The sequence below is a fragment of the Somniosus microcephalus genome, chromosome 9 (genome assembly GCF_052327205.1).
Source record: "Somniosus microcephalus isolate GS21.2 chromosome 9, FLI_Smic_1.0, whole genome shotgun sequence".
Classification (NCBI taxonomy): domain Eukaryota; kingdom Metazoa; phylum Chordata; class Chondrichthyes; order Squaliformes; family Somniosidae; genus Somniosus; species Somniosus microcephalus.
This window is the reverse complement of record NC_140995.1, coordinates 79085777-79108545: the sequence shown is the minus strand read 5'-3', so window position 1 is coordinate 79108545 and position 22769 is coordinate 79085777. Positions and strand designations below refer to the sequence as shown.

The 22769-nt window shown below is 43.4% G+C and overlaps 1 protein-coding gene across 1 annotated transcript in view; it reads left to right on the top strand.

Annotated features, from left to right (window-relative positions):
* Nucleotides 1–4670, top strand: part of LOC147112491 (structural maintenance of chromosomes protein 6-like) — a 157480-nt gene extending 152810 nt beyond the window's left edge. The window contains exon 29 of the mRNA XM_085996790.1: nucleotides 2712–4670. The gene's annotated coding sequence lies outside the window, so the exon portion shown is untranslated. The remainder of the gene's footprint in view (nucleotides 1–2711) is intronic.
* The last annotated feature ends 18099 nt before the right edge of the window (nucleotides 4671–22769 follow it).

Sequence of the window (22769 nt, the reverse complement as noted above, 5' to 3'; positions counted from 1 at the left end):
TATTAATCTGATCTGTAGGGGCGTACAACGCAGATCATGGATTGTCACGGGAGTTTAGATTGTTTTAAGTGAACCATTTAAGCTGCTAAAATGGGTGCTAGCACCAGTAAGCCACCCGAGAAAGGCACGCCAGCAGCCTTTATGTTAAAGAACTGGTCAATCATCCATTGATCACCTACCAAATTGGTCCAAATGGACTGTAAATAAGACTAGACCCTTTCCCTCAGATAGTCATTTAACATAGAAAGAATTACTTGCCTCGAGGAATGTTTAACGGACAAGAGAGAAATAGAGAACAGCCAGATAAAAAGACTGCCTCTATGTTTGTTGAGTCAGAAAAAAAAAAATAATTACCCCGAAGAAACACCTTTCTCCTCTATTATGGTAGGATAACAAGGTAACTATAGAAGGATGAATAGAGGGGAATATAGAGGAAGACGTGGTAGAGTAAGAGGGTATGGACGATCTGGTAATTGTTACAATTGCGAACAACCCGGACATTGGGCAAACCAATGCCCTGCGAAAAATCGTCAGAACCAAACCTCCAATAATGGACCTCCGTTAGAGAATAAAGGTCCTAATTTCACTGTCCATAACCCTTTTTTGGACCAGTCAGGAGGTTACCCTACAAACGGACAGGGATTTAGGAGAAATAGAGATCAGAATTACTGACTGACACCAGCAGCCCCAGGCGCCACAGACCACCAAATGCCCGTTGTTTCTTTAAATTCACGCAGCAAACCTGAAATTAAAATGCAAATAGCTGGGAGACCTATGTCATTTTAGTAGATACAGGAGCAACCTTTTCGGTGTTAGGGAAAGGATATTCTGAAGGAATGCCTATTAATGGGAAAAAGACCCCGATAGCTGGATTGGCTGGAATACTACAATGCTTGAATCAATCGACTCCCCCCACAGTAAAAGTAGAAGAATTTGAGGAAGAACACTCCTTTCTGTTATCAGGAGATGTCTCTATGAATTTATGTGGAAGAGACTTGCTGTGCAAAATGAATGCTACAATCATTTGCTCCCCATCAGGAGTAACGGTAGAAATCCAAGTAGATAAGGCATATGCGTACCCAGTAACAGAAATAAAACACCCTGTTCTTTACGCATGGGAAATTGCCGACCCAAGTTTGAGTCCCAAACTCGTCAGTCTGTTAGGAGCGTGGGGACAAGCTCCATAAAACAATACCAGGAATCCCTGAAACTAGGCAAATGGCATTCAAAATTGCACTGCACGGCCTGCTATGACAAAACAGGACAAGATTTAAAATACCTCCTAACTATTAGACTGCACAGCCCTATAAAGTTACAATTAATCCAGCTGCACCATTACCCAAAAGGTCACAGTATCCATTGTCAGAGAAAGCAGAAAAAGGAATTGAGCCAGTGATGGAATCATTGTTAAAACAGGGAGTTAACGCCGGATAGAATAAAGGTTGTTTGCAACACATCGTTGCCAAAAACTAAAAGAGAAATGAAGCATTTTCTAGGAATGACTGGCTATTGTAGACAATGAATACATGAGCATGACAAATTTGGAAAATTCGCGGTTACCTGACTTCCTCGGGAACCCAGATTAAAAATGCACAAGAAGTGAAAAATCTTTTACTAGCTATTCAGAGACGTAAACAGATTGCAATTATTAAGTGCCAAGCGCACACGGGGCATTTGGACAAGGTTGCGCTTGGAAACGCTGCTGCAGATAGCGCTGCTAAGTCAGTAGCTATATCAAGTACTGAACGACAAGTTTCAGCCTTCCCTGTTAGGGAAAAGCCAGAGATACCGCAGCCCCCGTCCTTAGATGATGTGCTGACCCATCAAGATAGGGCCAGTTCTGATGAAGTAAAGGAATGGGTTGTTAATCATTGTTTTAAAAACACTGACGGCTTATGGGTTCATCATGACGGCCGCATGGTGGCACCCAAATCATTACTATCACCAATTGCCCGATGTGTTCATAAATTCACCCATGCGGGCAAAGGGGGGATGGCGGACTATATCCTTAAGACCTGGTATGCACCAGGAATCTCAAAATTGGCAAAACAAATTTGTGAAAATTGTATTATCTGCCAGAACATGAATGCAAAAAAAAAAATAAAGAAGGTACAGCCCGCATCCCATCCAAACCCCATGGGTCCTTTTGTACACTTGCAAATGGATTTTATTGAACTACCTGTATGTATGAGCTTTAAATATGTATTAGTTATTATTGATATGTTTTCAAGATGGATTGAAGCTTTTCCTTGCAGAAAGAATGACGCTACCACTGTTGCTAAATGTTTATTGAAGGACATTGTACCTCGCTTTGGGATACCAGCAAAACTGTCAAGTGACAATGGGTCCCATTTTACGGGAACAGTGATTAAGGAACTATGCAAAGCCTTACAGATTAGCCAGCACCTCCATTGCAGTTATCATCCACAGTCGGCTGGACTAGTGGAAAGATATAACGGGATGCTGAAAAACAAGCTTGCAAAACTGTGTAAAGAAACTGGACTTAAATGGATTGATCTGTTACCCATAGCTTTAATGACAATGCGGTCTGCTACCAACAGAACTACAGGATTGTCGCCTCACGAGATCGTCATGGGAAGACCACAAAGATTGCCTTTTTCGGCACCTTTAACAGCTAAACAAATGGACATTCATAAAATGGAGGAAGATATGTTGAGTTATTGCATTGCACTAACCAAATGCATTTCTAGTTTCCATCAACAGGTGAAGGAAGCCCAGGTCGATCCCACTGAAGGAAAGTGCCATACTTTCGAGCCAGGAGATAACGTCTATATAAAAATCTTCAAGCGAAAGAATAGCCTTCAACCCAGATTTGAGGGACCCTTCCAAGTACTCCTGACCACAAACACCGCTGTAAAAGTAAAGGAGCGACCAACATGGATACACGCGTCCCATTGTAAGAAGGCATCAGTCGAAGATAATACACTGCCAAGATGAACTGGATTTGGACTTTAACAAGACTGTTCTCTTTGTCAACGATAATTGAAACTGCCATATTGATTTACCCAGATCCCCTGAAGGGCAAACCATGCATAGAAGAATGTGTACTTTTAAACAGTGATTTCTTTTATATTATATGCTATAACGAGACTATGAAGGTTCAGCTTCAGGATCACACTATGCAGGTACCCCCGTATCAACCCCTGAGTCTTAGGATTAGGCAGGATAGGATAGTAGAAGAAGATAGATGGAGTAAGTGCAAATGTAACTACACTTTGACTAAAACTACTACTAAACCACCGGGCGCAGTCAAATGGCCCTATTGGGGACGGTGGAACCTGTCCACAGTACAAAATTTGACGAGTAAAAAAAAAATCTGGAAAGGAGAACAAGGAATAGGAATGATGCACCAGATATGGAACAAATTTGAAGCCTATAATAACACCTATTTCATCTGTGGGCATAGAGCATACCCCTGGTTACCACAAAATTGGACTGGGTCATGTTATTTGGGATATGTAGTGCCTTATATACATCACATTTCATCTTTGGATAGCCACCCTGGGACACGAGCAAAACGAGCCATTACAGAAACTGAAAGGTTCTTTGCTATAGCATTTCCCTGGTATGGAACAGGGAAGATAGCAAGAGAATCTATAAACATGGCAGCAGTGTTGGAACAAATAGCCAATGATACTGCAGATGCTCTTAGTGATGTAAACGCAGAAATGGTGGCTTTGCGCACTGTTGCCTTACAAAACCGCATGGCTCTGGACTATTTGTTGGCAAAAGAAGGGGGCACATGTGCAATCATAAAAACCGAATGTTGCACTTATATCCCAGATAGCTCAGAAAATATCACCAATCTGGTAAACCACATAAAGAAGGCTGTAGAGAAACTACGTCAACCTGAACCATGGTCCATGTGGGATTGGATTTCAGGATGGGGAGGAGCATTGGGAAAGCAAATTTTGGAAGCTTTTATCGCAATTGTGATGATAATAATTTTAATTAGTTTATTGATTGGTTGTTTAAAATTATTGTGTACAAAAGTCCTTTCCTTATTAGCGTCAACTCCCCCAGTACCAATGATGTCTGAATATGAGGATATTAAGGGTGAGACCTTTGATGTAGAGTTTTTTAAACTTAGCGAAATAGATTGTCCTTAGAAAGGACAAAAGGGGGGAATGAGGAAATCTACATGATATAAGGGGTTAATTTCAAGTGCTTGCTGGGTAAAAGTTTTCAGACTTGACACTGGGCAAGTGTCGATGTGTAACTAGAGCTATTGTAAGTACTCAGACTGCAGCCAGGAACAGATGCCTGCCCACCTAATGAGAATGTAGAAGTGAAATAATGAGTTTCTTTGATGTACCAATGACCTGATAACTTGTGACCGAAAGCAAAGCTAGCCTCCCTATATATATGATTAAAGAGGACCTCCGGTTACACGATTCATGCCCTGTTATAGATTAACGGTTGACTTATGTGTCCAGGATCCTTCTGTCAATATGTTATTTCTACCTGATGATTAATCTAAAATGTATCCTGATAGAGGAACAAAGGAATGTCAATCAAACTTGTTTGTTACACTGTATAAATATGGAATGCTTACGCTGTATCATTGGAATAGTAGCCTCACCCCTTGAGTGGAGGTGCTGATTCCCCTTGCAAGTGAAGTAAAATAAAAGGCCTGTCCGTCTGACGAATCCAAGTGTGTATTGAGTCATTACCCAGAGCTAAGAAGTAAGGCACTTCTACACCTGCCAACTACGCCAATTGTTGTAGGGAATCACCATTCGGAGTCAGATGTCAAGTTAAATCGAGCAACCTTTATTACAAGCTAGCAGGGGAGTGGTACGGTTGTCTGCCACCACTGACTTGGCTAAATACAATTAGAGCATCATATTTATAGAGATTACAGTAAACTCCCTTTTCCGGAAATCTCTCTTAACCGGCAAAATTCAGGAGTAGGTTCAGGTAAGTTTTACTATATATTAGTGGCCATGTAACGGGGGTTCCTGGATCTGTGGCCATGTAACCGGGGTTCCTGCACCTGTGGTCGTGCAACAGGGGCTCCTGGATCTGTGGCCGTGTAACTGGGACTCCTGCACAAGTGCCGTGTAACCGGGGCTCCTGCATCTCTGGCCGTGTACGGGGCTCTTGTACCTTGGTAAGTGTACCTCTCTGTAATCCAGACGTTTTGATCAACCGGCACCACGCCGGTCCCATTGGTGCCGGATAAAAAAGAGTTTCCTGTACATTGTATTTCCCATACCATATATGGGTATGTTCTGGGTGATTGTGTGTGCAAATAAGTTTTGTGTCCATAGGCTAGGTACCGTACACACAGGGTGTCCTTGGTGCACGGGGAGCCCATCGGACCATGTCACGAGTTAAGCAGCTGGTTTCCTTACACAACTGTGAAGGCTGCTGTCCACCCTTATCTTGAGTTGCAGCATCCTGTTGTCCTGTCTACATGCGCCTGTTGTTTCTGCTGAATTGGCAGGACTAAATATTGTCTATGGCAAGACCAAATATTGTCTAACTAGAGTATGTGAATATATCCAGTTTAACTCTATACACTTAAGGTATGCACTTTAGCTCCCCCAACAGTATCATAAGGTTTAGATTAGCTATTGAAAAGGACAGGGAGCAATCTAGAGTAAAAATACTTAATTGGAGGAAGGCAAATTTCAGTGGGTTGAGAATGGATCTGGCCCGAGTAAATTGGAATCAAAGATTGGCAGGCAAAACTGTAATCGAACAATGGGCTGCCTTTAAAGAGATGGTTCGGGTACAGTCTAGGTACATTCCCACGAGGGGGAAAGGTAGGGCAACTAAGCCAGAGTTCCCTGGATGATGAAAGAGGTAGAGAATAAGATGAAGCAGAAAAAGGTCGTGTATGACAGATGTCAGGTTGAGAATACAAGGCTGAATATAGAAAGTTCAGAGGGGAAGTAAAAAAGGAAATAAGGGGGGCAAAGAGAAAGTATAAGAATAGATTGGCAGCTAACATAAAAGGGAACATAAGAAATAGGAGCAGGAGTAGACCATTTGGCCCATCAAGCCTGCTCCACCATTCAATAAGATCATGTCTGATCTTCTACCTCAACTCCACTTTCCTGCACTATCCCCATATCCCTTGATTCCCTTAATATTCAAAAATCTATCAACCTCTGCTTTGAATATACTCAATGACTGAGCCTCCACAGCCCTCTGGGGTAGAGAATTCCAAAGATTCACCACCCTCTGAGTGAAGAAATTTCTCCTCATCTCAGTCCTAAATGGCCGACCCCTTATTCTGAGACTGTGACCCATGGTTCTAGACTCCTCAGCCAAGGGAATCATCCTCCCTGAATCTACCCTATCGAGCCCTGTAAGAATTTTGTATGTTTCAACGAGATTGTATTGATTTCCTTGTGGGCTCAATGATGAGACATTTATAAAAGAGAACTTTTAATCTAAGGTTTGTTCAAGAATTCATACAGCTTTTCAGGAGACCATGCTTCCAGCTCCAGCTAAGAATGAAACTGCAACCTCAGCCTGCTTGTCTGTGTCACATGACCTCTGCTGCTCAGGCACAAGCAATCAAACACAGACAAATATGCTGTAAGGCATAAATAATCAAACAGACAAATATCATCACTATTTGCTGATATCATTACATCTCCCTTTCTTAAAACAAAAGTATTTTACTTTTAACTAACAACATGTTTTCTTTGTATTAATCTGCATTTTAACTGTAACATTTAATGAACTTACATTATCATGATCAAGGTTTTTTACCCTTGCTTTGTGTGTTCACGTGAAGTATGTCAATACACTAGAACTTGAAGAAAGAATAAGATAACATTACTTCCTTCTATAACAATGTCCTTAAATTTGCTCAATGAGTCTCTCAGGAGGCTTCACGTGTCTTGAGGATTTTCTGATTGATTGTCCTTGAATCTGAGTTGTTGCCTCAGATGATTGGTTCTCAGCTGTGTAATCAGGTTGTTCAACAGTATCAGTCTCTTGACCTGCTGTGTGATCAGGTTGTTCAACAGTATCAGTCTTTTGACCTGCTGTGGCTGGTTCCATGAGGAGATCTCGACGATTTCTTCTCAGAACAGCACCCTCATCTGTCTGAATGGTGTATGATCTTGGTTGAACTTCACTCAGGACAGTTCCCTTCTCCGTCCATGTGTTTGTTTTGTCTTTGAACCTTACTTGGTCACCAGTGTGGAGTTCAGGTAGGTTTTGTGTTCCTCTGTCATAATAGTACTTTTGCTTTTCTTTCTGTTCTTTGAACTTCCTCACTTTCTCCCCCTCTTTTGTTTTCAGGAGGTTCTCCGGGATGGGTAGGTTTGACCTTAGCCGACGTCCCATCAGGAGTTGGGCTGGTGACATCCCACACTCGAGCGGCGTTGTGCGGTATACAAGCATGCTTTGGTAGAAGTCAGTTCCACTGTCTTTTGCCTTGTACATCAGTCTTTTCACTGTCTGGACCGATTTTTCCACTAGTCCATTGGACTGTGGATAGTGAGGACTGGACGTTGTGTGGACAAAGTCCCACTCTTTGGCAAAGTGTCGGAAATTTGCATTGTTAAACTGGGGTCCGTTGTCTGTGAAGACCTCGCTTGCCACGCCATGTCTGGAGAATATGGCTTTCATACTTCTTATCACAGCTTCTGCAGTGGTGGTGTACAGTCTACAAACCTCTGGATACAGGGAGTAATAGTCTGTGATGACAAGATAGTCCTTCCCTTGACATACGAATAGGTCAGCGCCTACCTTCTGGTAAGGTCTGTCTGGTGCTGGGTGTGGCTTTAGTGGTTCTACCGGATTGCTTGCTCGATATTTCAGGCATATTGTGCAGTTTGACACCTCATTTGTCACATCTTGGTTCATTCGTGGCCAGTACATCACCTCTCGTGCTCTTTTCTTACACTTTTCGATTCCCAGATGTCCTCCATGGATCTTTTTTAGCATCTCTTTTCTCAGGCTCTTTGGGATAACTATTTTACTTCCTTTGTAGATGATGTCTTCGACCACTGATAGTTCCGCCCTGCAGTTCCAGTACTCTGCTATGTCAGGTGAGCAGTCTTGCTTCATGTTGGGCCATCCATCCAAGGTGCTTTTCTTCAGTCGTCTCATTGTTTCATCTTTGTTTGTCTCAGTCTTTATGAGCTCCATTTTTGCATCTGCTATGGGCAGTGCACTTGTGATCATGTCCACGTAGGCGTTCACTTTTTCATCCATTGTGGTGTTTGCGGGCTCACTTGGGTCGACAGCTCTGGACAACGTGTCTGCTGTATACATCAGCTTACCCGGTGTGTACGCAACATTCAGTGTATAGCGTTGCAGCCTGATCATCATTCTTTGTATTCTAAGCGGACAGCTATTTAGTGGCTTTTGGAACAATGCAATCAAGGGCTTATGGTCAGTCTCTACACTGATTGCTTCTCCTGCCACAAACTGGTGAAATCTTTCACAGGCATATGTGATGCTGAGCAGCTCCTTTTCTATTTGAGCATATCGTGTCTCCGCGTCTGTCATTGAGCGCGATGCATATGCAATAGGTTGCCAGTAGTCATATTGTTGCAGAAGAACGGCACCGAGCCCACTCTGTGATGCATCTGATGATATCTTGATGGGTCTCGCTGGGTCATAAAACCTCAGAACTGGTTCCTCTGTGAGCAGTTTCTTTAGATCGCTCCATGACTTCTCATGCTCATGATTCCATTCCCATTCTATGTTCTTTTCAGTTAGTCTTCTCAGTGGCGCTATTTTTTCTGAGAGGTTGGATATGAATTTACCCATGTAGTTGATCATTCCATTAAACCTCTGCACGTCCTTTTTGCATTGTGGCCTTGGCATATTCTCAATGGCGGACACCTTTCTGGGATCTGGTCTGATGCCCTCACTGCTAAGGATATCTCCCACGAATGTCAATTCTGTCACCCCGAGCTGGCATTTCTCTCTATTCAGCTTCAGGTTTGTTTTCCTTGTTGCTTCCAGCACTTTTTTCAGTCTCTCGTCATGCTCAGTTCTCGTGGTTCCCCATACTATGATGTCATCCATTGATGTATCAACTCCCTCCAGGTGCTCATAGATCGTATGGATAGTCTTGTGATACACTTCAGGAGCTGAGGCAATGCCAAATGGTAACCTTAGGAATCTGTATCTGCCATATAGAGTGTTGAACGTGCACAGCCTTGAACTTGCTTCGTCCAGCTTCATCTGCCAAAATCCTGAAGATGCATCTAACTTGCTGAAATATTTTGCATTTGCAAACTGTGCCATGATTTCCTCACATGTAGGAAGCTTGAAGTGCTCTCTCTTTATTGCTCTGTTTAGATCTCTTGGATCCAGGCAAATTCTGAGCTTTCCATTCTTTTTGTCCACTACGACGAGGGAACTCACCCACTCAGTTGGCTCATCTATCTTCTGAATCACGTTCAGGCTTTCCATCCTGTCCAACTCTGCCTTCAGTTGCTTTTGAAGAGCAAACGGAACTTTTCTGCATGAATGTATGACCGGTGTCATACTTTTATCTACTCTGATCGTGTGTTCTCCTGGAATGCAGCCTAGACCCTTAAATAGGTCTTTGTACTCTTTCATGAGTTCATCATAGACTGTCTCTCCTTCGCTTTCCACAATGAGGACTCTCTTTACCAGGTTCAGTCTCTCACAGGCTTTTAAACCTAGTATGGCTTGCACCTCCTTTGGCACCACGATTAATGCTAGCGTGTGCTCTCTGTCCATGTGTGTTACTTTGACAATGCATTTTCCTTTCACTGGTATATCAGTACCTGAGTATCCGGTCACTTTCACTTGTATTCCATGTAACTTTGGTCTGGGTCTAATTCTCTTAAAATCAGTCTCTGATATCACATTAACTTGTGCTCCAGTATCCAATTTAAATGGAATGTGTATGTCATTCACTTTTAGTGTCAACATCCAGTCTCTTTCTTCGTTTTTGTTTTCAGACACAACATCTACATTGAATTCCTCTATCTCGCTTTCATCTACTGTATGGACCTTGCTTTGTTGCGCTTGGTTCTTACAGCAACGGGCATAATGGTTGTTTTTGTTGCATCTATTGCATGTTTTACCATATGCTGGACACTTTCTTGGTGGATGCTGTGTACCGCATAGACTACATGACTTCCGATTGTCCCTTTCATTTTCGTTTGCTGGCCACGTCTCTTTTTTCACATTGGCGCTCTCTTTGTTAAACGGTTTGTATCCGTTCTTTCTCACTGCATCCACATTGCAGCTACTGTCACTGAACAGCTCCTTTGCCTGCAACTTCACAGTCTCTGTAGCCCTACACAGTGCTATGGCTTTTCCCAGGTCTAGATCTTGCTCTCGTAGCAGTCTTTCCCTTAGACCATTATCTGGAATACCACACACCAGTCTGTCTTTTATCAGCGAGTCTGTGAGTCCCCCAAATTCACACGATTTGCTTCGGTTTCTCAGTTCAGTCACATACTGATCAATAGTCTCGCCGATTTTCTGTACACATGTGAAAAATTTGTGCCTCTCAAAGGTCACGTTGCGTTTAGGTATGCAGTAGGCCTCAAACTGTTCCATTATTTTATCTAGCTTCATTTTGTCTCCATCAACAGCAAATATGAGATTATTATATACCTCCAGCGCTGCATCACCCACTACATGTAAGAACACGGACGATTTCTGTTTATCACTTTTCTCGTCAGCTCCGGTTGCCGATAAATACAACTCTAAACGTTGTTTGAACCTTCTCCAATTTTCAGCCACATTACCTGACAACTGAAGCGTCGCCGGTGGGAGTAAACCTTCCATTTTTCACTTCGTTAGCTATTCTCTAATGGTAAGCAACGATGTTCTCTTCTGGCTTGCTAATATGTGGAGAGCTGATTTAACTTACTTGCTACAACTCCTTTCACTGTCCCATCGAGTTGCTAACTTCCGATTTTTTCTCTTCATCTCTTTCAATCGAGCCACTTCTGACACCATGTATTGATTTCCTTGTGGGCTCAATGATGAGACATTTATAAAAGAGAATAACTTTTAATCTAAGGTTTGTTCAAGAATTCATACAGCTTTTCAGGAGACCATGCTTCCAGCTCCAGCTAAGAATGAAACTGCAACCTCAGCCTGCTTGTCTGTGTCACATGACCTCTACTGCTCAGGCACAAGCAATCAAACACAGACAAATATGCTGTAAGGCATAAGTAATCAAACACAGACAAATATCATCACTATTTGCTGATATCATTACAGAGATCACCTCTCATTCTTCTAAACTCTAGAGAATATAGGCCTAGTCTACTCAATCTGTCCTCATAGGACAATCCCCCCATCCCAGGAACCAGTCTGGTGCACCTTTGTTGCACTCCCTCTATGGCAAGTACATCCTTCCTTAGGTAAGGAGACCAAAACTGTACACAATACTCCAGGTGTGGTCTCACCAGGGCCCTATATAATTGCAGTAAGACGTCTTTTCTCTTATACTCAAATCCTCTTCTAATAAAGGCCAACATACCATTTGCTTTCCTAATTGCTTGCTGTACCTGCTTGTTAACTTTGTGATTCGTTTACAAGGACACCCAGGTCCCTCTGAACACCAACATTTCCCAATCTCTCACCATTTAAAAAATACTCTGCTTTTCTATTTTTCCTACCAAAGTGGATAACTTCACATTTCTCCACATTATATTCCATTTGCCATGTTCTTGCCCACTCACTTGTCTATATCCCCTTGATGCCTCCTTGCATCCTCCTCACAACTTACATTCCCACCCAGCTTTGTATCATTAGCAAATTTGGTTATATTACATTTGGTCCCCTCATCGAAATCATTGATGTAGATTGTGAATAGCTGAGGCCCAAGCACTGATCCTTGTGCTACCCCATTAGTTACAGCCTGCCAATCCGAAAATGACCTGTTTATTCCTACTCTTTGTTTTCTGTCCGTTAACCAATCCTCAATGCATGCTAGTAAATTACCCCCAATCCCATGAGCCCTAATTTTGTTTAATAACCTCTTGAGTGGCACCTTATCGAATGTCTTCTGAAAATCCAAATACACCACATCCACTGGTTCCCCTTATCTATTCTGTTAGTTAGAACCTCAAAAAACTCTTAACAGATTTGTCAAACACGATTTCCCTTTCATAAATCCATGTTGACTCTGCCCAATCCTATTATTATTTTCTAAGTGCCCTGTTACCATGTCCTTAATAATAGATTCTAGCATTTTCCCTTCTACTAATGCCAGGCTAACTGGTCTGTAGTTCCCCATTTTCCCTCTCCCTCCTTTCTTAAATACTGGGGTTACATTTGCTATCTCCCAATCTGCAGGAACCGTTCCAGCATCTATGGAATTTTGGAAAATGACAACCAATGCATCCACTATCTCTATAGCCATCTCTTTCAAAACCTTAGGATTTAGGCCACCAGGTCCAGGGGATTTATCAGCTTTCAATCCCATTAATTTCTCCAGTGCTACTTTTTTACTAATACTAATTTCTTTCAGTTCCTCATTCTCACTGGAGCCTTGGTTCTACACTATTTTTGCAAAGCTTTTTGCATCTTCTTCCGTGAAGACAGACACAAAGTATTGGTTTAATTTCTCTGCCATTTCCTTATTCCCCATTATAATTTCTCTTGTCTCAGCCTGCAAAGGACCCACGTTTACTTTCGCTAATCTTTTCCTTTTTACATACCTATAGAAGCTTTTACAGTCTTTTTATGTCTTTTGTTAGTTTACTCTCGTATTCTATTTTCCCTTTCTTTATCAATTTCTTGGTCCTCCTTTGCTGAATTCTAAAATCCTCCCAATCCTCACGCTTTTACTGATTCGTAACATATATATGCAACCATTTAATGCATTATTAAAGTCATTTTGTGTTCATGTACGTACATTCAAAAATACACACATTTTGATTTAAACTGTAAAAAAATACCTGCTCGGCTGGCTTTGTTTCTAACTTAAAATAGGGATGTGATTGAATTTAAAAAAATACTGTTTTCTCTTCACAGATGCTGCTTGACCTGCTGAGTGTTTTCTAGCATTTTCTGTTTTTATATTCGGTAAGTGATTGTACAGGTTAGCAGTTACTCAAAAAACACAACTTATGGATGCATGTTTTACCTCTGTAATGTTCAACATTTTCATTCTTGTTATTTACCATCACAATCCAAATCGTACATATTGAAGGCCCAGTTTAGTTTCTGTTCAAAGCTGCCTCTTGAAGTAATAGAGAGAGCGGATTTGACCAAGTGTGGCATCAAGGAGCCCTAGTAAAACTGAAGTCAATGGGAATCAGGGGTAAAACGCTCCACTGGTTGGAGTCATACCTAACACAAAGGAAGATGGTTGTGGTGGTTGAAGGTCAATCATCACAGCCCCAGGACATTGCTACAGGAGTTCCTCGGGGCAGTGTCCTAGGCCCAACCATCTTCAGCTGCTTCATCAATGACCTTCCCTCCAACATAAGGTCAGAAACGGGGATGTTCGCTGATGACTGCACAGTGTTCAGCGCCATTCACAACTCCTCAGATAATGAAGCAGTCCATGCCCGCATGCAACAAGACCTGGACAACGTTTAGACTTGGGCTGATAAGTGGCAGGTAACATTCGCGCCACAGAAGTGCCAGGCAATGACTATCTCCAACAAGCAAGAGTTTAACCACCTCCCCATGACATTCAACAGCATTACCATCGCTGAATCCTCCACCATCAAAATCCTGGGGGTCACCATTGACTATAAACTTAACTGGACCAGCCACATAAATACTATGGCAACAAGAGCAGGTCAGAGGCTAGGTATTCTGCGGCGAGTGTCTCACCTCCTGACTCCCCAAAGCCTTTCCACCATCTACAAGGCAAAAGTAAGGAGTGTGATGGAATACTCTCCACTGGCCTGGATGAGTGCAGCTCCAACAACACTCAAGAAGCTCGACACCATCCAGGACAAAGCATCCCATCCACCACCTTAAATATTCACTCCCTCCACCACTGGCGAACCATGGCTGCAGTGTGTACCATCTACAAGATGCACTGCAGAAACTCGCCAAGGTTTCTTCGTCAGCACCTCCCAAACCTGCGACCTCTTCCACTTAGGACAAGGGCAGCAGGTGCATGGGAACACCATCACCTCCAAGTTCCACTTAAGTCACACACCATCCTGACTTAGTATATCGCCAATCCTTCATCGTCACTGGGTCAAAATCCTGGAACTCCCTCCCTAGCAGCACTGTGGGAGTACCTTCGCCACACGGACTGCAGCGGTTCAAGAAGGTGGCTCGCCACCACCTTCTCGAGGGCAACTAGGGATGGGCAATAAATGCTGGCCTTGCCAGTGATGCCCAGATCCCATAAGCGAATAAAAAAAAATTTTTTTTAACTCTCCGAAGTCGATCGTCCCATCACCATTTCATTGAAGGTGGTGAAGGCATGTTGAGCAAAGTTGGATGCATCTCCTTAAGGGAAAAACTGTAGAGAAAAAGAGTGCATGCATTAAGTGAGGAACTCAAACCAAGATTCATCATTTATTTTCGCGGTCCTACCATGGATCAGGTAGCTAATCCATTGGAAGAATCAAGACAATAACTGTCTTGGGATTTCAAGTCATAACCAGTGAGCTTTCTTTACACCATATAAGAGTTCCTTCTAGGCATTTATCATCAATACTTGAATTACCAGTTTTGGGTGGTTGCATGCAGATGAGGCTGAAATGATGCCCCGTGCCCCACTTTCCATCATTTACAACTCATTTAATCTATTTCGTCTCCTGTTTGATGTCCAGGATTTTTGGGTCCTTGGTAGAAGAGAATTTAAAACGCCCGCCAGCATTGTTTGTTACATCAGTTTAAAGTTTATCACTGACTCATTGTTGGTGTTTTTGTTTCTATGCTATTGCCAACCATTTAACTTCTGCCTTTGTGTAATTTGCTGTGGACCTACCATTATTCCCCCTACTATTTTGCACAGGACACAGTGGGAATTCCCAATGTATCTGCTTTTTTTAAGAAGAGGGATGCCAGGTCGCACTAAAGGTGTACGGCCTTCCTCCACTGTACACCCACAGCAGTATATAATTGAGTAAATGTATATACCTGTATTTATGAGAGACACAGTGCCTGTCAGTGCCAGTCCTTAAGGAAGCTGTATTCCAAATGTTGCAACTAGACCTACAGTGCACCTCCACCACAATGCCTGTGAATAATAAGGTCACAGCCATCCTTAACTATTATGATATGGGTCAGCCTAGCCCTGTCTGCTATTTGCCTTATTTGCAGGCATCACAGGGAGCTGCTACATACTTCATGGTGGACTGCAGTGTTGTGGGATATAATCATGTTCTGAAGGAACACTTGCAGGTGAAGACTGATTGGAAAATGTAAGCTGTTGTGTTCATAGAATCATAGAAAGTTACAGCACGGAAGGAAGCCATTTCGGCCCATCGTGTCCGCACCGGCCAACAAAGAGCTATCCAGCCTAATCCCACTTCCCAGCTCTTGGTCCATAGCCCTGCAGGTTAGAGCATCCCAAGTGCACATCCAAGTACTTTTTAAATGTGGTTAGGGTTCCTGCCTCTACCACCCTTTCAGGCAGTGAGTTCCAGACCCCCACAACCCTCTGGGTGAAGACATTTCCTTCAAATCCCCTCTAAACCTTCCACCAATTACTTTAAATCTGTGCCCGCTGGTTTTTGACCCCTCTGCTAAGGGAAATAGGTCCTTTCTATCCACTTTATCTAGGCCCCTCATAATTTTATACACCTCAACAAGGTCTCCCCTCAGCCTCCTCTGTTCCAAGGAAAACAGACCCAGCCTATCCAGTCTTTCCTCATAGCTAAGATTCTCTACTCCCGGCAACATCCTTGTAAATCTCCTCTGTACCCTCTCTAGTGCAATCACACCTTTCCTGTAATGTGGTGACCAGAACTGCATGCAGTACTCTAGCTGAGGCCTAACTAGTGTTTTATACAGTTGAAGCATAGCCCCCCTGCTCTTGTATTCTATGCCACGGCTAATAAAGGCAAGCATTTGTATGCCTTCTTAACCACCTTATCTACCTGGCCTGCTACCTTCAGGGATCTGTGGACATACACTCTAAGGTCCCTTTGTTCCTCTACACTACTTGGTGTCCTACCATTTAATGTGTATTCCCTTTCCTTGTTAGCCCTCCCCAAATGCATTACCTCACACTTCTCCAGATTGAATTATATTTGCCATTGTTCTTCTCAGCTGACCAATTTATTGATATCTTTCTGCAGTCTACAGTTTCCTTCTTCAGTATCAACTACACAGCCGATTTTAGTATCCTCTGCAAACTTCTTAATCATACCCCCTATATTCAAGTCTAGATCATTGATATATACCACAAAAAGCAAGGGACCTAGTACTGAGCCCTGCGGAACCCCACTGGAAACAGCCTTCCAGTCACAAAAACACCCATCAACCATTACCCTCTGCTTCCTGCCTCCGAGCCAGTTTTGAATCCAACTTGACACTTTGCCCTGGATCCCATAGGCTTTTAACTTTGTGACCAGTCTGCCATGTGGAACCTTATCAAAAGCCTTGCTAAAGTCCATATACACTACATCAAACACACTACCCCCATCTATCCTCCTTGTTACCTCCTCAAAAAATTCAATCAAATTTGTCAGACATGACCTTCCCTTAACAAATCTGTGCTGACTATCCTTGATTAATCCGTATCTTTCTAAATGAAGATTTATCCTGTCCTTCAGAATTCTTTCCAATAATTTTCCCACCACCGAAGTTAGGCTGACTGGCCTGTAATTACTCGGTCTATCCTTTTCTCCCTTTTTAAACAAGGGTACCACATTAGCAGTCCTCCAGCACCACACCTGAAGCCAGAGAGGATTGGAAAATGATGGTCAGGGCCTCTGCTATTTCCTCTTTTGCTTTGTTTAACAGCCTGGGATACATTTCATCCGGGCCTGGGGATTTATCCACTTTTAAAGCTGCTAAACCCCTTAATACTTCCTCTCTCACTATGTTTATTTCATCTAATATTTCAGCCTACTCCTCCCTGATAGCAATGTCTGCTTCGCCCCTCTCCTTTGTCAAAACAGACGCAAAGTATTCATTAAAAACCCTACCGACATCTCCCGCCTCCACACACACATTACCCTCATGATCTCTATGTGATGAAATATTTCCATTCATCACTGCCTGTGACTGAGATCGGTTTCAGTGTCATTTCCCTTCCCCCAGACCTCATTGTATTGTGTACTGGAATGTGCTGTATTGTATACTGGAATGTGTTGTGTGTAGGGCTCCGCCCATACCTGGCCCCGTTTGTAAGCTAGCTTTCAGTCTAGCCCCAATCTCCAGAAGGACGACATCTCTCTCGCTTACGTGTTTCGTTCTAAGTTAATAAAAGCCTTGTTTTGTTCTGCTACCTTCGAGTCTCAGAATTATTGAGGCACATCACTCTAATAGGCCCTTGTGGCGGTTCCACCGGGTGTCCCTTACACATATAATGTATATAATTCACTTTAACCTAACTGTATGTATATTACTTACCTGTTTGGGCCGTTGCCCCTTTAACTTACCTGTGGGGGCCGTTGCCCCTTTAAGACGTGCCCTAGCGCGCTGACGTCACCTCAAGCATTACGTGACATACGCGTGGCGGCCGCCAGCCCGACTCGGCCTTCCATGATGGCCGCCGGCACAGCCCGTCCTACCGCGACTTCGGCCGCATCGGCCGGCAGACATGAGCGACGCGATCCCCCGCGGCAAGCGCCGGCTCAGCTCGGCCTCCAGCTCCTGCTCCCGCGGTCACGACTTCGGCCTCAACGGCCAGCTTCCGCACCGGGTGAACGCGCCGATGTATCGGCGCGGGTCACGTGACCACCCCAAGCGCAGGCCAATGTGCTAACGTCATGACGTGGTCACGTGACACCCGAAGAGCGGGAAAACGCGACTGAGCGTGATTACGTCATTACACTCTCCCGAGGACTACGGACTCCGCTCTCGTGGAGTCCCCGTCAGAGAAAGACCTACCTCGCATTGCTCCTGTGTAAAGCCAGCTTACCTACTGTATTTCGTCAGTTCCAGTTAATAAACAACTTAGTAATTATTCATCTGAAGTCGAACTAAATTATTTAGTAGGCATTTGTCCCTAGAGGTCAACACGAATACCTACACCCTACCCTTTCTTTAGTTATCCTCTTACTCTTAATATATTTATAAAACATCTTTGGGTTTTCCTTGATTTTACTTGCCAAGAATTTTTCATGCTCTCTCTTTGCTTTCCTAATTTCCTTTTTAATTGCACCCCTGCACTTTCTGTCCTCCTCTAAAGATTCTGCAGTATTTAGCCCTCGGTATCTGTCATACGCCTCCCTTTTTTTCTTTATCCTACCCTATATGTCCCTAGACATCCAGGGGGCTCTAGATTTATTAGTTCCACCTTTTTTCTTTAAGGGCACATATTTGGTCTGAACCCTCCAGATCTCCTCCTTGAATGCCTCCCACTGCTCTGACACTGATTTACCTTCAAGTAGCTATTTCCAGTCCACTATGGCTAAATCCCCTCTGAGCTTAGCAAAATTTGCTTTTCCCCAATTTAGAATTTTTATTCCTGGTCTATCCTTGTCCTTTTCCATAACTACCTTAAATCTAACTGAATTATGGTCACTAGCACCAAAATGCTCCTCCACTGATGCACCTTCTACCTGCCCAGCTTTATTCCCTAAAACTAAATCCAGAACCGCCCCCTCCCTTGTTGGGCTTGCTACATACTGGCTAAAAAAGTTCTCCTGGATGCATTTTAGGATTTCTGCACCCTCTATATCCTTGACACTAATTTTATCCCAGTTAATATTGGGGTAGTTGAAATCCCCTACTATTACTGCCCTATAGTTTTTGCACTTCTCAGAGATTTGTCTACATATTTGCTCTTCTGTCTCCCTCTCACTGTTTGGGGGTCTATAGTACACTCCCAGCAGTGTGATTGCCCCTTTTTTGTTTTTCAATTCGACCCATATGGCCTCGTTTGATGATCCTTCCAACATATCATCACTCCTTACAGCTGTAATAGTTTCTTTAATCAATACTGCGACCCCCCCCTCCCTTTTTACCTCCCTCTCTATTCCGTCTGAAAATCCTGTAACCAGGAATGTTGAGCTGCCGTACCTGCCCCTCTTTCAGCCACATCTCTGTAATAGCTATAATATCATAGTCCCAAGTATCTGCCTGTGCCCTCAGCTCATCTGCCTTGTAAAAGTATGATACGCTTATCAATTAATCCATAAAAAGCGATGAATTAGGATGGTAATGAAAAGGTTTTTATTAACTGAAGAACAGAGCATGCCTCTCGTGGATGACTGGTTCCAGGAAGGAAGTGGGTTGCCGAGCAGCCACCTTTATACCAGGTCATGTAGGCGGAGCCATGGGTGGAGCCAGCTGAGGCATGCATTGGTACACAGTGAGTAGCAAGGGGTAACAATGTGTAATAACGATAACAGTAGTGAACAACAGTGAACAGCAATGAAAACGATAACAGTGGTTTACCACAAAGTATATACCATTTAGAACAGGCAAACCTCCTTGTTGACTACTATCTAGCCCTTGATTACTCTGTCCTTCCAATTTACTTTCTATGTTTTTTTGTTTTCCAATTGCAGTTTTTCTTCCCTCCCTACTGACTCTATTCTTAGGTTCCCATCCCCCTGCCAAGCTAGTTTAAACCCTCCCCAACAGCACTAGCAAAGCTCCCCATGAGGATATTGGTCCCAGCTCTCTTGAGGTGCAACCCGTCTGGCTTGTACAGGTCCCACCTTCCCCAGAAACGGTCCCAATGCCTCAGGAATCTAAGGCACCATCCTTCCAGCCACGCATTCACCTGCTCTATCCTCCTATTTCTGGACTCACTAGCACGTGGCATCGGGAGTAATTCAGAGATTACTACCTTTGAGGTCCTGTTTTTTAATCTGACTCCTAGCTTCCTAAACTCTGCCTGCAGGACCTCATCCCTCTTTCAACCTATGTCATTGGTACCGATATGGATCACGACATCTGGCTGTTCACTCTTTCCCCCCAGAATGTTCTGCAGCCGTTCAGTGACATCCTTTACCCTGGCACCAGGGAGGCAACATACCATCCTGGACTCATGTCTGCGGCCGCAGAAACGCCTGTCTGCTCCCCTCACTATTGAATCCCCTACCACTATTGCTCTTCCACTATTTTTCCTCCCTCCCTGTGCAGCGGAGCCACCCGTGGTGCCAAGGACTTGGCTCTGACTGCACTCCTCAGAGGGACCATCGCCTTCACCAGTACTCAGAATAGAATACCATTTGGAGAGCGAGATGCCCTCCCGGGCCTCCTGCACTGCCTGTCTGGTCGTCTTCTATCTGGTGGTCACCCACTTGCTCTCTGTCCGCTCTCTCTTAAGCTGCAGGGTGACCACCTCACTAAACATGCTATCCACGTAGTTCTCAGCCTCGCGGATGCAACACAGTGACTCCAGTCGCCGCTCAAGCTCCGTAAACCGTCACTCAAGTTGTTGCAGCTGGTAACACTTACTGCACATGTCGTCATCCATGCAATGCGAAGCGTCCATGACTTTCCATATGCCACAGGATGTGCACTCTGCTAGACTGAGCTGCCCTGCCATTCCTGTCATCCCTTTATCTAACAGACTATTTAAAAGACTAAGTACTAACCTTTATTTAAAAGACTAAGAGCTACCCTTTATTTACAGACTAAGAACTAACTTGAGTGTTGAGTTGTACATTTTATTTCAAAGTCTCACCATTCAAATTTCAAGGTACTATCTTGTCAATTATATTACAGGGGCTATTTTCCATTTGTGACTCTAGACCAGGAGTCTGTTTGTGCTTTTTTGCTGACCCCAATAGAGAAAGAATATTCAGACCTAGCCTTAGCTTTAGGAATCTAGATAGGTTAAAGTGGCTGCTCTGTCCATTCAGCCAAAAAGAATGGCCCCAAAGCCATTGACCTCAACCCTGTCTCTTTTTGCATAGCCCATTGCACTACCTGTTTTTATCTCTACTTCTAACTGCAAAATCAAGACTTTTGCACAAGAATATCCTGCTAACATCTCATCAGTTGATGTCATCCAACCCTGTCAATTGTGCAGGGTTGAACTGATTGCTCAGCACCTGAAACATTGAGGACTTGATGGTGGATCTCGTTAGTGGATGTCATCCAGACCTGGGCCCTAGACAGCAAGAAGATCTCCATTATCCTTCAACAAGGAGGCACTATATTCAGACTGCCAGCAATTTATCATTTGATTACTGTTGAGCAGGTAGAATATATCTAATAGCAATGATAGAATTTGCAATGTAAAATATATGTTTAAACTTTACTGGTTTATTATGATTAACCATGGTGTAAGTATATATAAGGTGCAGTAAATATAACAAAGCAATAACTACATTGTTCTAAATTGACACCTTCATGCAGAGGATGGTGAATATGTGGAATAACCTACCCAGGGAGGTAGTGCAAGTGGAGGAGGTTATAGATTTCAAGGAGCTGATGGATGAAATTTTGGCAGACTGGGCTACTGAAGGGGACAAGAGACAAAGTGGATTCGGATGTCACAAGGATAAGTACAGTTGAGGGAGGCCATTCAGTTCATCCAAATCAGCCTTTTGTACAAACCTACAATTCCCCCTCCCTCCCATCACGCCATCCATCGGCTTCTGGAGGTTTTTCTCCTGCTATCCCACCCGAAGATCATTCTGAGTAGTACTCTTTGTATGAAGAAGTGCTTCCTAACATCATTTACCATTTAGCTGTTTGTATTTTTGCCTCCTTGTTATGGAGTTGTGGTTTAACCTGAAATAGTGCTCAGCATTGTCTAAAAGATCTGAATTAGGGATTTGGCAGCAGGGATGGAGGTCTGAGGTAGGAGTGGAGGCAAGTGATATTTCAGAGGTGAATGGTGGTGGATTAGATAACAGATCAAAGGTAAGAATGAAATTCAGCTTGCGGTCGAGCACTCTGCCAAGGTTCTGCACCTCGGAACTTAGCCTGAGGAAGTGATCACAGAGGGAGAAAGCATTGTGACAATTATGAAGGGATCTAGGAGAAGGTAGTGCCATGGAAGCAGATGGTAGAAGGAGTGATCTAGAGTGTCAAAAGTACAGAGAGACCATGAGCCTCAGTCACAACCACACAGGTGTTATTTGTGATTTTGACCAATGGAGGTTTAGTCTTCTGTGTGAGGCACATACAGAATTGAAGGATCTAGAAATTATTGGACTGTAATTGTGAAGCAACAATAAATTTTAGGATACAACAACAACTTGCATTTATGTAATGCCTTTAATGTCAAGAAACTTTCCAAGATGCTTCACAACTAGGCATAAGGGAAATAGATACCGAGCCAGTAAGCAAAAGGTTAGGAAGCTTGGCCAAAGATATAGGTTTTGAGCTTTTTACAGGTGGAGAGGTTAATGGAGAGAATTCCAAAACGTAGTGCCAAAATAACTAAAGGCTCAGCCACCAATCATGGGACAAAGGCTGGGGTGAAGGAAACAGAGCATTCGGGCCTTCAAAGGTTTGTACAGTTAGGGTGGGGCAAGGCCCTGGAGGGACAATGATAGGAACATAGAAACATAGAAGATAGGAGCAGGAGTTGGCCATTCGGCCCCTCGAGCCTGCTCCGTCATTCAATGCGATCATGGCTGATCATCCAAATTCAGTACCCTGTTCCTGCCTTCTCTCCATATCCCTTGATCTCCTTAGCCTTAAGAAATATATCCAACTCCTTCTTGAATATATTTAATGAATTGGCCTCAACTGTCTTCTGTGGTAAAGAA